Below are 16,047 nucleotides of genomic sequence, written 5' to 3'. Positions count from 1 at the left end.
TGTCATAGAGTCTTTGGAGGATTTTAGTCAATGAGTCAGATCCTCCTAATGCTTAAGCCTCTCCCAGTAAGTCTCTTAGTCACCTTTGAGTCCTTTATTAATAAAATTGATCTACAAATAGTAATTTGTAAAAAATAAACAGCGGCCTAGAGGCAGTAAGTAGCAGGAAATAGATCTCAAAATTTTGGAATATGATAACCCTTTATTATTTTTATTATAATTATTAAAAATGTACACTTTTAGTATCCTTTTGGCCCAGTAGTTAAGTGCTACAACAGCTAACCAAAAGGTCAGCTGTTCAAATCTACCAGCCACTTCTTGGAAACCCTATGGGGCAGTTCTATGCTGTCCTATAGGGTCACTAGGAGTCAGAATCAACTTGGTGGCAAAAGGTATATGTAGAAAATACCTAAAGAAACATGCCTTTTCCAGTGATACACATTTTTATCAGAATTTTTGGAAAATCAAAACATGATATTTAAAATTTAAAAAATTTACATATTGTAGGAGTAAACTTCCAGCATACCAACCTTTCTGCAGCTAACAAATATAAACTCAGGACAAAATTAAAAAACAAACAGAAACACATACTTTAACACTCTGAGTGACCAACAGTAGGCAGATTCTGAAAAGGCACTGTTGCTTAGAAGAGGGGGCCTCCACAGGGTACATTTGCAATTTACACAGCTTTTAGCCTGAGGGCTGGCTGTACATTCTGCCCTGGGCCACTTAATCATTGATAGAAAACCTGCAGTTTTTCTGGATGGAAGAACCAAAAAACAGACATTGGGGCATCCACAGCTGCTGGTACGTGAAAGAGATTCAGAGAGGAAAAACCTCAAATTCTGTGCTGAAAGTCTACAAAAATCTCTGGCTGACTTTTGACCCATTTGTGTGTGGAGTAGACTGGAAGCGTCCTAGCTAATTACGAACACATATTTGAGCTCTGTAGCCAACTATGAATCCAACCAAGTTTATCAGCTGCTAAAACAAATAAGCCAACACTATTTGAATGAATATAAATGAATTCAGAATCTCCACAACATAGCTAAAGGTTCAAGAATAAAATACAAAATAACTTTAAAACCAGGAAATTCTTAACTCTTCTCAACAGGGAAAAATAAATAAATAAATCAATGGAGATGCACCCTGAGGTGACCCAACTGTTGGAATTAGAGTGAAGGACTTTAAACAGCTATAGAAACTATTCTCAATGAAGTAAAGAAATATAGACTTGTACTGAATGACAAGAGGGAACATTTCAACAATGAAATAAAAACTATAGAAACTAAACTAAATGGACATTTTAGAATCAGGAAATGTAATATTTGGCATTACAAATTTACTTAATGGTTTAACACCAGATGAGATGATAGGAAAGAATTGGCAAACTTGTCAAGAAGTCAATAAATATCCAATCTAAAGAACAGACATTTAAAAAAATAATAATAATAGGGCTTCACTAACCTGTAGGACAAAATTAAAAGTCTAACATGTCGGTAATTGAAATTCCTAAAGGAGTGCAGTAAGATTACGAGGCAGAAAAGTATGATGAAGAATTAATAGCCAAATAAGTCCCAAATTTGTTGGAAGACTTCAATATAAATTCAAGAACTTTAATAAACTACAATCAGGGTAATTATGAAGCAAACCATACTTAGCCACTTCTAAAACACTAAAAGTAAAAAAAGAAAATCTTGGTAGCAACCGAATATTGGATGGGTTCCAAGTATCACTACAAATTAACAGAAGAAATTCAGACTTTGCTCATCAATAATCCTGTAAGTTAAAATTTCTTCGTCTTTTGGAGTTGAAAAATCTGAGCCTCAGTTATGTTGTTTCTAAACTCCCACAGCTAGACAACAGCAGAGTGTCTCTAACTAGGGGTTTCAAAAGCCATAATTATTTTACTTATACATGCAACAAGCAGTCATCAGCCGCAGGCCAGATGCCCTGCAGTCAGCTGCTACAGAGCCTGCCTCACTCATTCTTCATCATATTGACTACGCATAGAGTTCACATAGTCAGTGAATAAAGCATAGACTATGGTCCTTTATTCTGTTAGTTTGCACACTGTGTGATCTCCTACAGTAAAAATCAGTCAATAAGTCTTGGTCATGGTTGCCCTGTACGATGATACAGAAACAAAATAAGACAGTACATTATTTATTTGGGCATTTTCCAGATTTAAGCAGGTAGTGACACACCAAGAGACTCATCTCAACCACCACTTGCAACCATTTTCCTGTCTCTAAATTCTTCACTGTCTCTCTCTGTCCACATCAAATGTAACCTCCTTTTTAATTTTTTTGCATTCAAACCTCTTTTTACCTCTCTACTTTTAACTCTTAAGATCCCACTCTGTTTTAAAGCTGATTTTCCACTATTCTTCAAACTCCTTTATACTGGGGATATCTTCTCATACATCACTCACTCATCCATTTTCTCAATATCTATATCAGGTCCTTTTCAACACTTTAAAGCAAAGATGTCATCTTAAAGACTAAGGTGCGCCTGACCCAAGACATGGTGGTTTCAATCGCCTCATATATATTGAAAGCTGGAAAACGGATAAGGAAGATGGAAGAAGAATCAATGCCTTTGAATTGTGATGTTGGAGAAGAATACTGAATATGCCATGACTGCCAAAAGAGTGAACAAATCTGTCTCGGAAGAAGTACGACCAGAATGCTCCTTAGAAGCAGGGATGGCAAGACTCTGTATGACATACTTCGCACATGTTATCAGAAGGGATCAGTCCCTGGAGAAGGACATCATGCTTGATAAAGTAGAGGGTCAGGGAAAAAGAGGAAGACCCTCAACAAAATGGATTGACACAGTGACTGCAACAATGGGCTTAAGCACAACAACAATTGTGAGGATGGTGCAGGACTGGGCGGTGTTTTGTTCTGTTGTACATAGGGTCACTCACTATGTATTGGAACTGACTGGATAGCACCTAACAACAACAGCAACATATCAGGTACTGTATGGACAGGCACGAGGTTTACAACGGAGAACAGAAAAGACCTAATAACTGTTCTTTGAAGGTTATTTCTTCTAGTTGAGGGAAATAGACAAAAATAAAACAGCTGAATAAACAAGATGTTTATTGGTTGCAAAGATGCCATTAAAGAAATATGTTGTTTGTTGTTAGGCGCTGTCGAGCCGGGTCAACTCATAGTGACCCTATGCCCAACAGAGTGAAACACTGCCTGGTTCTGAGCCAACCTTACAATTGTTGTTATGCTTGAGCTCATTGTTGCAGCCACTGTGTTAATCCACCTCATTGAGGGTCTTCCTCCTTTCCGCTGACCCTGCACTCTGCCAAGCATGATGCCTTTCTCCAGGGACTCATCCCTCCTGACAACATGTCCAAAGTATGTAAGCGGCAGTCTCGCCATCCTTGCTTCTAGGGAGCATTCTGGTGGTACTTCTTCCAAGACAGGTCTGTTTGTTCTTTTGGCAGTCCATGGTATATTCACTATTCTTTGCCAACACCACAATTCAAAGGAGTCAACTCTTCTTCAGTCTTCCTTATTCATTGTCCAGCGTTCACACGCATATGATGTGATTGAAAATACCACGGCTTTGGTCAGGCGCACCTTAGCCTTCAAGGTGACATCTTTGCTCTTCAACACTTTAAAGAGCAGATTTACCCAATGCAATACGTCTTTTGATTTCCTGACTGCTGTTTCCATGGCTGTTGAATGTGGACCCAAGTAAAATGAAATCCTTGACAATTTCAATCTTTTCTCCTTTTATCATGATGTTGCTCGTTGGTCCAGTTGGGAGGATTTTTGTTTTCTTTATGTTGAGGTGTAATCCATACTGAAGGCTGTGGTCTTGATCTTCATTAGTAAGTGCTTCGAGTCCTCTTCACTTTCAGTAAGCAAGGTTGTGTCATCTGCATAACTCAGGTTGTTAACGAGTCTTTCTCCAATCCTGATGCCCTGTTCTTCTTCATATAGTCCAGCTTCTCATATTATTTGCTCGGCATATGAATTGAGTTAAAATAATAATAATAGGTATGGTGAAAGAATACAACCCTGATGCACGCCTGTCCTGACTTTAAACCAATCAGTATCCCCTTGTTCTGTCCGAACAACTGCCTCTTCATCTATGTAAAGGTTCCCCATGAGCACAATTAAGTGTTCAGGAATTCCCGTTCTTCACAATGTTATCCGTAATTTCTTATGATCCACACAGCTAAATGCCTTTGCATAGTCAATAAAACACAGGTAAACATCCTTCTGGTATTCTCTGCTCTCATCAACAATGATATCCCTTGTTCCACATCCCCTTCCGAAATCGGCCTGAATTTCTGGCAGTTCCCTGTCGATATACTGCAGCAGCTCTTTTTGAATGATCTTCAGCAGAATTTTGCTTGCATGTGATATTAATGATATTGTTCTATAATTTCTACATTCGGTTGGATCACCTTTCTTGGGAATAGGCATAAATATGGATCTCTTCCAGTCAGTTGGCCAGGAAGCTGTCTTCACATTTCTTGGCTTGGACAAGTGAGCACCTACAGTGCTGCATCTGTTTGTTGAAACATCTCAATTGATATTCCATCAATTCCTGGAGCCTTGTTTTTCACCAATGCCTTCAGAGCAGCTTGGACTTTTTCCTTCAGTACCATCGGTTCCTGATCATATGCCGCTTCTTGAAATGGTTGAATATCGGCTAATTCTTTTTGGTATAATGACTCTGTGTATTCCTTCCATCTTCTTTCGATGCTCCCTGTGTCATTTAATATTTTCCCTATAGAATCCTTCACTATTGCAACTTGAGGCTTGAAGTTTTTCTTCAGTTCTTTCAGCTTGGGAAACTCCAAGAGTGTTCTTCCCTTTTGTTTTTCCATCTCTAGCTCTTTGCACATGTCATTATAATACTTTACTTTGTCTTCTCAAGAGGCCCTTTGAAATTTTCTGTTCAGTTCTTTTACTTCATCAATTCTTCCTTTTGCTTTAGCTGCTCAATGTTTGAGAACAAGTTTCAGAGTCTCCTCTGACCTTGATCTTGGTCTTTTCTTTCTTTCCTGTCTTTTCAATGACCTCTTGCTTTCTTCTTGGATGATGTCCTTGATGTCATTCCACAACTCATCTGCTCTTCGGTCACTAATGTTCAATGCGTCAAATCCATTCTTGAGATGGTCTCTAAATTCAGGTGGGACATACTCAAGGTCCAGATGAGTTGTAGTCACCATTTATGTTGGTGAAAGAAGGTATTTGCAAGAAAGAAGTCTTTGGTCTTGCAATATTCTATCATTCGCTCTCCGGCTTTTTTTCTATCACCAAGGCCATATTTTCCAACTATTGATCCTTCTTCTTTGTTTCCAACTTTCACATTCCAATTGCCAGTAATTATCAACACATCTTGATTGCATGTTCAATCAATTTCAGACTGCAGAAGCTGATAAAAATCTGCTATTTCTTCATCTTTGGCCCTAGTGATTGGTGGGTATATTTGAATAATAGTCGTATTAACTGTTCTTCCTTGTAGGCATATGGATATTATCCTATCACTGACGCTGTCAGTGATAGGATAATATCCATATGCCTCATAAATGGTGACTTCAGGACAGATCTTGGAATGCTCTTTTTGATGATGAATGCAACACTCTTCCTCTTCAAGTTGTCATTCCCGGCATAGTAGACTATATCATTGTCCAATTCAAAATGGTCAATACAATCCATTTCAGCTTATTAATGCCTAGGATATCAATGTTTATGTGTTCCATTTCATTTTTGATGATTTCTGATTTTCCTCGATTCATACTTCGTACATTCCAGGCTCTGATTATTAATGGATATTTGCAGCTGTTTCTTCTCATTTTGAGTCGTGCCACATCAGTGAATGAAGGTCCCAAAAGCTTTACTCTGCCCATGTCATTAAGGTTGACTCTACTTTGAGGAGGCAGCTGTTCCCCAATCATCTCTTGCCTTCCAACCTGGGGGGCTCATCTTCCAGCACTATATCAGACAATGTCCCACTGCTATTCACAAGGTTTTCACTGGCTAATGTTTTTCAGAAGTAGACTGCCAGGTCCTTCTTCCTAGTCTGTCTTAGTCTGGAAGCTCAGCTGAAACCTATCCTCCATGGGTGACCCTGCTGGTATCTGAATACCAGTGGCATAGCTTCCTGCATCACAGCAACATACAAGCCCCCACAGTATGACCAATTGACAGACATGTGGCAGTAAAGAAATAATAAAAAAAAAAAAAATAGAAGCTAATATATCAGAAAATAGAAGGGATAAGGATAAGGTGTTCAGGAAAGACTTTTATGAGTATGTCATATTGGGACTAAGAAGTGATGGATAAAAACTAGCCAAATAGTGGAATTTCTGGGGCAAGAGTATTTGAGATGAGAGAAGGAACAATTGCTAAGGTGCTAGGGAGAACTTGGAATGTTCCAGAAGCAGAATTGAGACCCATATGGCAGTAGAGTAGTTATTAAGGAGCAGAGTGGTGAGAAATGAAGTTGAGGAGGAAATAGGGGCCAGAGCATACATCAAAAAGTAATTTTCATATGGGCTACTCTATTTAGTTTTTTACTCTATACCAGTTGTAACATACTCCAGTACCCAGTGATAGAGAGACAAATAATATATGATCCCTGCCCTCAGGAATCTCCCAATCAAGTAGGAGAAGTTTTTTGTTTTTTTTTTGACAGTTAATGCAACTAGTTTTGTGTATATCCTAGTTATCTCTGTATTCAGTCACCTCCTAACTTGGAGTCAGGAAGGGAAGTTCTTCAAAACGTATTTGTTGGATGAATGGATGAATGGGTGGATGGATAGCAGGCTGAGAAAGTCCAGCTGGATGCTTACACAAAGCCTTACAAGTGACATTTTCTTGACACTGTCACCACATATAGACTCTGAAGATGAACTCTGAAATGTATTATAATGTGACAGTTTAAAACTCAGATAGTAGAATTGAATATGCCTCTATGTGTCCCCCTAGTTGGTTCCTGACTAGCTGTATAATTCTGAGCAGATTGCTTAACCTCTGCTTCCTCATCTAACAAAAATCTATTATAATACTTATATCCTATTGTTTTTTTTTTCTTTTTTTTTTTTTTTGAAATAAACTATCCTATGTAAAGTGCTTAGCATTAATCTTTGTATGTGGTAAATGCTCAAAAACGATTAATAATTAGACCAGGAAACTCAGTCTTACCATTTCATTTGAGGTTGGTCATTATCTAGGAGTACTGACTTTCAGTAATCAAATTCGCGAAATATTGAGTAATAAATCAGACATTGAGATTTGGGTTTATGGAGAGAGATAAATCTGGCTAAATATGGCCTGGTAGTAATTTGTGCTGGATAATTCCTCTTTTTGGAATAGCTCTTCAGGAAACCAAGTTACAGAGTAAAACGCAACATAGAGATCATACACTTGAAACAAAGGAAGCCAATTTACTTATAAAACATGGCTTCCAAACCAGGGTTTGGCTGAATGAATTTTTCCTCTCATTTCAGGCTACCTCTCTTTAGGTAACTTAATCTCTTTTCTAGAATCAAATTGCCCACTTCCAAACCAAGATAGTGATAGATAAATATTGACAGTATTTTGATCTTTGACCACTCTTTCTCTCTCTCTCTCCCTCTTTCTCACCTCAGTGGTTCACAACATATTGGGGAATGTCTTTGTGAATCTGTTAAAAATCAATTTATTCTCTAACACGCTGTATGATTCTATTTCTACATTTATTTAAAGTGCAAAACCTATCAAAACAAATTCAAGGATGGGTTGTGGCTAGAGACTAGGATAGGGCGTGAGAAAAATTTTAGTAACCTTTGGAATGAATGTGAACCACATTTCAGCGTGGCAAACATCAGTTGGAGCTGAGTCGTATCTACTCTGTTTAGAAGAGAATGTGCTGCCCAATGGTGCTGCATTCAGATGGAGCCCAACTGCCTTTTTTACTCTACCTGCCTGGCTCCAGTAAGCATTCCATAAAACACCCCAAACTAAGCAAGCTGCAGAAGCATAAAATAAAATACGCTTGAGACAGTATTATTTCCCTTGCAATTTCCTCACTATTGTACCAAGTTTCAATGTAGGAAAATATCCCCATTTTACAGAAAACCAGAAAACCAGAACATTGGACTTTCCTTCTTTTTACTTATTCCAACATTTTATCAGCCCTTTCTATTGAAAATCATATCAACATTACCCATGATAAACATACCCCTAAATTGTCTCCTCTACTCTTTATTTTAAGCACACATTTTCTTTCCCCTACAATTGCTATGAAAGGGTCCATCTGGTCTGTTCTTATTTCTCCTCTATTAGTCCATCTGAAAAACTCCTACGGATTTTCAAGTCTTGATTCCAGTGTTATGCTGTCTTTGAAGCTTATCTGACACCCTAGGCAGACTTATGAGGACATTTACCTAGGTCTCACTGTATCTAGTACATTATCAGTAATGTAATATTTTATAAGAAAAGATAATGGTGACAATAATAAAAGCCAAAAAACTTTCAGCCCTTTCTACACAAGTCAATATTTTAATGACTTAGCATGCATGTTCTCATTTCATCTATCTAATGTATGACTTAGAGATGTTTAGAGGTGAAGAAACTGAAGTACAGACAGATTTATTTATCTGATAAAGGTAGAAATGGTTTAAATCTGGCTATTACTGATTCCTCCCTAAATTTGTTTGTGGTTTTCAAATATTCAACAAAAAACACTATTTAAACACACTGACTTTTTTTGTACTTTTTGTAATCTATGTGATTTACACAGTGACTAATGCTCAAAAGAAGACCAAAGAATGTTTGTTGAATGAGTAAATGAATGAGCCAGCTGATTGGCATGTAAAAAGATTGTAAAACAATCAAACCCTTCTTTGTGGTTTGGTTTAAGACTCCCCAGTGAATACCACTTAAGATTATTTTTCTCTTTGTCTTCAGGTTTTCCTCTAAAATAATTGTAACCTATATACATCTTAGATATTGAACTTGGCAGTTATAACATAATTATGATAAAGACATTTACATGCAGGCCCTATGTTATGTGTTCTTGGCTTTTAACTTGATGTATAACGTGTTGAGTGACTCGCAGTACAGGTATCCAAGGCTCTGAAGGCCTAGTTGTAGATTAGCCATAGTTTTAATTTTTACTTTCATTTATTTATTTATTTTTGTGTAAGAGCCAACTCATAAAGAGTAAAAAGTATCTGTTTCTAAGCCTTCGTCAGTAACTAGAAAAATTGTCTTCAAACAGACTAATTTATTACTATGGGATTCAGATACAATAGAAAAATGAGCATAGGCAAGAAGAGACAAAAACCTAAACCAAAATTCTCTAACTGGACCAATAAGCAACATCACGATAAATGAAGAAAAGTTGTCAAGGATTTCATTTTACTTGAATCCACAATCAACACCCATGGAAGCAGCAGTCAAGAAATCAAACGATTTATTGCACTGGACAAATCTGCTGCAAAAGATCCCTTTGAAGTGTTAAAAAGCAAAGATGTCATTTTGAGGACTAAGGTGCACTTGATCCCCCCGCCCCAGAAAAACCCCAGTGCCGTTGAGTCGATTCTGACTCATAGTGACCCTATAGGACAGAGTAGAACTGCCCCATAGAGTTTCCAAGGAGGGCCTGGAGGATTTGAACTGCTGACCCTTTGGTTAGAAGCTTTAGCACTTAACCATTATGCCACCAGCATTTCCACACTTGACCCAAGCCAAGGTATTTTCAGTCACCTCATATGCACGCAAGAGCTGGACAATGAATAAGGAAGACTGAAGAAGAATTGATGCCTTTGAATGACTGTGTAGGTGAAGAATACTGGATATACCATGAACTGCCAAAAGAATGAAAAAATCCATACTGGAGTAAGTACAGCTAGAATGCTCTTTAGAAGCAAGGATGGTGAGATTTTGTCTCATATACTTTGGACATTTTATCAGGAAAGACTAGTTTCTGGAGAAGGACATCATGCTTGCCAAAGTAGAAGATCAACAAAAAAGAGGGAGACCCTCAAGTGGCTGTAATGATGGGCTCAGGTATAGCAACAATTGTGAGGGTGATGAAGGACCAGACAGTGTTGCACTCTGTTGTAAACAGTGTCAGTATGAGTCAGAACCAATTCAATGTAACCTAACAACACACAGCAATAACAAAGAGAACAGACAGAAGTGTTAGGGAGGGAGTGAAGTTATAGTAAAACAAAAACAGAGTCAACATGTTGCAAATTAAAAATTCTGTGGGTAGAGAAGTTCCAAATGTTGATAGGTCGCCAGCCTGAATCTGCTGCTGAGTGACTGAATTGAAGAGGAATGAAGGTCAGAGGGTTAAGCAATTTGAGAAAATTCAAGGTTGAGTTTTTATCTGTAGATATAAATGTCGAAGACAGAGCACTTGTTTCTTCTACTACATAAAAACTACATACTTGACATTAAACATGCCATTTCCTAAGACATCTGTTGTCTAATATGTAAATTTTATAGCAAGCAGTCCCTTTTTATTATTGTTATTAATGAAATTATAACTACCTGAGGACAGGTACTAATAATTATACCTCTTGTACCAACCATGGTGTTTAGCACAGTACACCCACTGGATCCTACGAAATCAAAATAAGCTACACATCAATCAAGTGGGAAAGAAGATTTTTCAGCACAGTGAGATTGAACGTCTTAAGGTTCAAAACTCGACAGTCTATAATTTAGGGTTCCTTTGTCTCTGAGAGACTTTTTATTGTCCCCTTTTGGTCTTGTAACTCTGAAGCAGGAATTTAATGATCCCAGAGAATTCTAGTTAGATAATTGCATTTGAAATAAATTTGATTTAAAAAAAGCATTGGTTAAGCACTATTTTTTTTTCTTGGAGAAATATGTATTTAGACTGTCAGAGCAAACTAATAATTTTCCTTCAAATTTATATTAATTTTTCACAGAAGAACAAGAGAGGTAATCTTTGTTTATAGAACTTCTTTTGTGTTGGCGGGATGATTTATGTAAAAAGGCATTTTCTGTCAGGTGTGTCACATTGTAGGACTTCATAGTTCTTTTAGTTAAATTATAACATTATAATATGTGGTGATGTTTTAAGTTTTCTTAATGACAATATAACTTTGTGAAACATTATTTCTGTGAAGAGAATAAATTCCTGCACCAGAGAAGTTCATCACACATTTTGAAAATATGGACATCAATATGACTCATATATTCTAGTTTGACATCCACCTTAGAAATTGCTTAAGTAAATACCAAAACCTGTTTATTCGTAGTCTACCAAATGTTGGTTGCACAGACAAATATGTTAGGGTAGTATTTGGTAGGAAAGGTAGCTCATTGAAATGATAACAGAAGTTTATTTTAGAAAAGGACTTTTGGATTATTTTATAAATGAGGAAATTGATACTGAGGTGATTTGCCCAAGTCCAGGACATTAACTGGTGTTAGAAAATGGTTTAAAAACTAACCTGAGCTTTTCTGCTACCCATGACTGATAGCTAGTACAGGACTAGGCTTCTTACTATAAATAATGATAAAACTAGAAAATATGTATAAATGAGTCAATTATTTTCAGATGTTAAATTACAGGGAGCACAACATGGTAGCCCCTGAGAGGAGGAGACTCAGAAGTGAGAACCAAAATCACTCAGGCTGTCTTCCTGGGAGAAGAGGGAGATACAGTGTTGAAGCCACAGAAGTCCCTTTGGGGAGGTCAGAAAGTTCTTGGTTGTGGGCTCGGGCATGTATGCACAAGGTGAAACTATAAAAAGGTTATGAGAAAATGGATGCTGCAGAGTTGAGAACACAACAAAGATAATAGAGGTCAAGTGTTGCTGGACAATGTTAGACTTCTGTCCCAGACAGAGTGGGAAGATTTCAGTAACACTTTCTATTATTGCTGTTGTTGTTGTTGGACTTAATCATAGGTTTATTGATTTTTCAACATTTTGGTTTTTTGGATAATTGTAGTTCACATGCAATTGTAAGAAATAATAGTGATTCTGGAAAACATTTAGCAGTTTCTCTACTGGTAATATTTTCCACAGCTATAGTTCACTGAGGCCCTTGTGGCACAGGGTTTGGCTGCTAATCAAAAGGCAGCACTTCGAATCCACCAGCTGCTCTTTAGAAACGCCAATGGGGCAGTTCTACTCTGTTCTGCAGAGTCACTATGAGTTGGAACTGACTCGAAGGCAACCAGTTTTTATTAGCTCATCATCACAACCAGGGAATTGGCATGGATGTATCCACAAACTTTATTCAGGTTTCACTAGTTTCCATGCACTTATTTGTGTGTGTGTGTGTGTGTGTGTGTGTGTGTATTTAATTCTATCCAATTTTATCACAGGGGTTTGTGATAAACTGTTTACCATTCACCTGTTGAGGATCAGCTCCAACTAGGCACACAATACCAGGGGACAGGGACAAGAGTGCCAGCTAGTGTTACTTCTCGCCGTCTCATTTAGTCAGTTACTACCCGGAGAGGGTGGAGGCTTAGCTCACTACTTGACCCAACTGATACTATATTGCTGGGGAAATTGTGTCACTGCCTGATTCCTTCAACCTGGAAGGGCTCCCTGTTCAGCCCTGCTCAAACTACTTCAACAGGGAAATAGCACTGCCTGATGAAGCCCTGGAGGGTTGGGGATGGGGGGAGGGGTTCCTTGGCATTTAGGTGGAATAAGGTGAATATTGTCACAATGATTTTCTGTTGTTATTGTTGTTGTTAGTTGCCCTGGAGTAAGCTCTGACCCATGGCGACTCCATGTACAACAGAACTAAACATTGCCTGGTCCTGTGTCACCTTCCTGATTGATGAATGGTATGCTGGTATGGTATGGTATATATTGGTATGCTGGAGTCCACTGTTGTGGCCGCTGTGTATTTTAAGTACCTTCTAACTTACAGGGAAAATTTAAAAAAAACAAATTCTGACAATATATGAAGAGGAGACAGAGCTTAGGGATTGAGTTGCTCCAAGTTAGAGGAGCCTGGGAAAGAACTTGGGCTTTCTACATATTCATCCTAACAAAGAGTAAAACCAAGTCTAGCCATGTTGAAGGTGATAAACCAGTTAACTGAACTGCCTATCAGACAAAAATAGTTAAATAAATACAACACAACACTCATAAAACTCTTCAGAGGAAGATAACAGAATCTAGAGTCTTTTTGAGGTAGTATAGTCATACAATGTAAAATACACAGCAATAATAAAGACCAGATGACTGATAAATACAAAAACATATATGACTCTGAAAATATTATTGCAGGTAAAAGGAAGATGTTGAAGGAAGAATTTAGAATTAGTAATACATTTATTTGATGGAAAAGTTTGGAATGGGGCAATATATCCCTGACCTTTCTTTCCAGTTTTATCCCCCTCCCATTAAAATGTATCACAAATTATTGTTATTCTCTAGTTAAGCAAAAAGACAGTGGTAAACATTATATTTGGATATAATACTTATATCTGCACACTCATTTGTAAAAAACCAAAATCATGTTCTATCTTTTATTATGTGTCCTAAGAATGTCCTATTACCTCAGCTAGACTACATGCAGTTTAAAAGCAGGGGACCTGCCTTATATAACTTTGAATTTCAAACTAGATTTTTCACAGTGATACGCAGGCACCCCACCCTCTTTCTGTTAGCTTGTCATACTGTGGTGTCTTGTGTGTTCCTATGATGCTTGAAGCTGTGCTATCATATTTCAAATACCAGCTGGTTCACCCATGGTGGACAGGTTTCAGTGGAGCTTTCAGCCTAAGACAGCCTAGGAAGAAAGCCCTGGTGACCTACTTCCAAAAATTGGCTAATGAAAACCCTATGGATTACAAGAGAATACTGTCTAATGTAGTACTGAGCCATGATCTCCCTAAGTTGGAAGGCACTCAAAATGAACAGTGGCCTCAACAATGGACTTGAACATAGCAATGATCATGAAGATGGTGAAAGACAGGGCAACGTTTTGCCCTGTTGTACATGGAGTTGCCATGAGTTTGGACAACAATAATGCTTGAACTAGCTCCCAGTGAAAACCCAGTATGTGAACGAAGACATAAGGAGAAGAAGAGAAAATCAGCAAAGGAGAAGACCTAATGGCTGCAGACTTCAGTTTTGTTTAACCTTGTGTTTTTCCACACTATGTATCTTCTGCCCTGCAACGTACTCTTGCATAGACTGACCACAAAGAAACACAGATTCAAATCAGTCAGTGGCTCAGTGGTGGTTACAGAATGTGGGAAACCTAAGAACAAGCAAAATGGGAAATACGGTGGAGACAAAGCAAATTCTGTCTCGAGTGCTGTACAGCTCCTAACTTGGTTCACTTTCTTACCAGCCCTCCTGCGCCAAAGGTGATCCATGGTGATAGCATCCAAATCTTTCTCTCATTCTTGTAAATCCAGATCCTTATTTTTTGCACTATGCACAAGAAACATGCAGACATCAAAGAAACAACAAAAAGCTAAATGACTGAGTAGATACAGAAGATTGCTTTTACCTACTTTCTGTAAAGATGTCACTTCATTTACAGACCGCTAAAAACAATTATAACTGTCCCCTAAAAAGCACTCTTTGCTTATTTTTTGCATAACTTTGATGTTTTTGCTATTTTTGACATAATATTAAGTTTTCAAACCCACTGACAATGTTGTCCTTACTTCTCTTACATTTCTCCATAATACTCCCTGGAATGCTAACTTTTCTAAAAACATATGATATCCAACTTGTAGAAATGGCTTGGGGTGGTGTCTGACCTCTAATTTCTCAAGGGGAAAGGAGAATGAAGATCAACAGCCCAAGTCTGATTCCTATGAGACAGAGATCAAATATGCTGCTTCTCTCCACCATCTTTACCGACTCTGATACCAATCATCTCTCCACAGCACTCTCTATTGGGTTTGATAATTCATTGCAATGGCCACACAGAACTCACAGACCATACTGACAATTACAGGGTTTGTTAGGGATGTAATAGTTACTATTCAGGTTCAAGAACACTCAGGATTCAGTTCTTCCATCAGGACAGCCCCTCCCCAGTTGTGCTTGCAGGCCCACCTCTCCCAGGCCCTCAGTCTCTGCCTAAAGGCACTCAGCTTTCTCTCTCCATGGACAAGGAAGCCCACCACACCATCTCCTGCTGCCAGGTGTCTGCTGTTGGGTCTCTTCTGCTGGTCTGTTCTTCCTTGGTAGTGGTGAGCTCTTCCCCTCTGCTGTGGAATTGCCTATGTTTTAAAGCAAAACTGGCCAATTCCCTTGGATTACCCTATTGCAGAGTCCCACCCAATCACCTGGGTGGGAATTACAAGACTATGGCTAGAAAGGTCATACAAAAGTAATCGATCAGTAATCAGTGACACTGCACGGAAAGGAGAGGTTAGGAGCTCTGGTTTCCACATTATTTACAAAGAAAAGCATTTTCTAGAGAATGTCCCAAAAAGAAAGGTACTGAACGGGAAGTTATCACACCTGTGTTCATCAGACCTTCTCAGATGCCCATAAAACTTAAAATATATGATTATCCTATATTCTCACTCACCTTTAAAATTCAGATGCAAGACAACTAATTTTTATTATAAAATAGAAAATACCTAACATACAGTAGACTAAAAGTTAGATGACCAGGGATGAATTTATATTTTTAGTGCCCCAGCTGTCCTTAGATTGGCTAATTTCCCTGGAATCAACCTAGAAAAGTTAAGTTCATCATGTATAGTTAAGAGATGATAGATAGGTAGAGAGCAATAGAGAGAGATGTAGATAGATGAGATATAATCTTAGCAAACTAAACTTTTTTTCACCTTTCTTGACATTTTCTTCTTCTGTAAAATAAAATTTTGTATTAGATCTCTAAGTGTGCTTCAACAAATACAATTTTATCTTAAATGGCTCTAACTATATACTCATTTTTCCCCCCTCAGAAGAAGCACACTTTTATTAATTCTGTCACTCAGATGATGGTCATTTTCATAGGGACATAAATTAGGTAGTCAAATATATACATCTCATATAGTCTTGATATTTTTTTAATATTTCACTGTAATAAGACT

Source organism: Elephas maximus, chromosome 10, assembly GCF_024166365.1.
Source record: "Elephas maximus indicus isolate mEleMax1 chromosome 10, mEleMax1 primary haplotype, whole genome shotgun sequence".
Lineage (NCBI taxonomy): Eukaryota > Metazoa > Chordata > Mammalia > Proboscidea > Elephantidae > Elephas > Elephas maximus.
This window is presented reverse-complemented; position numbering follows the sequence as displayed.